Consider the following 2,528-nt stretch of genomic DNA (forward strand, 5'->3'; position numbering starts at 1 on the left):
ACACCCAAAAAAACAGCCAATATACACCTCTGCTGCGGATTCATAAAAATACATTAATTTAGCATCATAAACAGGGGCAATTTGTTACCTGTTTGTATTGTAGGTGGTGTCAAATGAAATAACGTCTCCGAAATACTCAAAGGCAGCTCTACTTCTTGCATCGGCCCAAAAAGCCAGCTTAATCGATTGATCCTCCTCGAGTTCAAGCTCAAAAAAGAAATTCTGATTCTTCTCTTTCATTCTTAACAAATATTTTCCGAATTCCTTTACATCTTCTTGTTTGGAAACATTCCACACTTCCCTGTACAAACCAAATTATACCTGAAATAAATTACCATAGTGCAGAATGCAAAATCATTAGGTACACCCAACAAATGCTTCGTATACACCCAAAAAACAGCCAATATACACCTCTGCTGCGGATTCATAAAAATACATTAATTTAGCATCATAAACAGGGGCAATTTGTTACCTGTTTGTATTGTAGGTGGTGTCAAATGAAATAACGTCTCCGAAATACTCAAAGGCAGCTCTACTTCTTGCATCGGCCCAAAAAGCCAGCTTAATCGATTGATCCTCCTCGAGTTCAAGCTCAAAAAAGAAATTCTGATTCTTCTCTTTCATTCTTAACAAATATTTTCCGAATTCCTTTACATCTTCTTGTTTGGAAACATTCCACACTTCCCTGGTAATATAATTCCTCACATCCTTTTCGATAAAATTTAACTCGCGGTGACCCCCGGCAGCCGCAACAAATGATTGGTAGGTTTTGCTTGGTCTGATACCGGCCTCCTCGTTATTCTCTATTGTACGACGAATGGACATGCTTAGTTTCCTGTGCTGTTTGAGCATCTCTGCTTTACTTGGACAGCAGGGGTGTGAATGATCCAGCACAACTTTTGAAATGATCCAAGCACCAACATCCTTCAATGTGTGTATATAAATTCTTGCAGGACAGTTTAAACCGGCTGTCGGATTAGTCTTCTCGGTCGGAGATATTTTAGATTTTCATTTTTTCTCTCTGCTACATGTAATCAATTGATTCTTAATCTCGTTTTCCTTCCTATTTGTGCTCCGAACTCTTGTAGAAAAACCTGCAGCCTTGGCGTAGTTCCTATAAAATTTTTCAGCATCTTCAAGGGTGGTAAAGGTCATTCCAACCTTCGGAACAAACTGGTCATCAACAACAGAGAGAGGCTGCAGAATACACCATGTCAAAAACTAAAAATACACCCAATCATGTCTGATATAATACACCCGAACCGCAATAACTCAACTAAAATGACAATAAAAGCCATAAACTGTAAATACACAGGCTGCAGAATACACCATGTCAAAAACTAAAAACACACCCAATCATGTCTGATATAATACACCCGAACAACAACAACTCAGTTAAAATAACAGAAAAATCAGTAAACTGTAAATACACCCACACTTCCCGCAAAAATACACCCAAAAAAGTTCTGATCTACAGCTGATCGTCTGCTATAAATTCCAGATAATTAATCAAAACTAATACATTACATTCAATCCACAGATTTATCTTCATGCGTTAGTTTGACAGTCAATGTTCAGGAATTATTCACCTACACAATGCTATACAAATTACTGCAACAAAATTCATAGTAATCCTATGTAAATCAAACCTCAGGAACTTCGTTAGATTCAAATTCATAATCCACTTCGCCTGGATTCAGCTGACAATCTGAGGTTGAATCATCCATTATCTTCAAAACGAGTTCAAAATTTGATTTCAGAAAATAAAAATCAAATAGAAAACGAAGCTGGAGTTACAGAGAGAGGAACTAACATAAATGACGAAGAAGAAACGAGTGAGAAAGGAGGGGAAAAGAACGATCGAAGAAACCAAGGGAAGCTTCGCGAGAAGAAGAACGAGCAAATCTGCAAATAAGGAAAACGAAGAAGGAAATAAATCTTTTAAATTTAGTAGTTATATATAACGCGTGTATACGACGTAACCATTGGAGCGGGTTTTAGGTTTTATTTGTTAACTAACTTGTAAAGCATACAAGTCGTTAGCGCTTGTATGCAGAGCTTTTCTGTAAAAAAAAATATAAAAATCTAATTAAAAATTTCACAAAACTATAAGAACTAACAAAATAATTAAACCAAACAAATACACAGCGGGACAAAATCTAGGTTGGATTGGTAGGGTGAAATAGAATAATCTGCCTGTATTTATCTCACTGCTATCTCTAGTGTGTTTCAAATAAGTGTTATCTAAACTAATATTTAATTAACAGAAAAGTAAAGAATTTAAAACTTTGATTAATATACTACTACTACTACTACCGATACTTTAACAACAGAGTTTTGGCAAGGTGTTCACCACCATATTATAAGTAACTTGTTACGAGTAAGAACTTTCTAATTACTACCGAAAAAGTAACAGAACCTAAGTAAGCTGTCTGTTTTGGGATCTTAATAAAAAAATATATGGATTAAACATGCGTAACAAACAAACCGTATTTTCTTTAAATATGTTCATAGATTAATATATAATA

This window comes from Arachis ipaensis, chromosome B03 (assembly GCF_000816755.2).
Source record: "Arachis ipaensis cultivar K30076 chromosome B03, Araip1.1, whole genome shotgun sequence".
Lineage (NCBI taxonomy): Eukaryota > Viridiplantae > Streptophyta > Magnoliopsida > Fabales > Fabaceae > Arachis > Arachis ipaensis.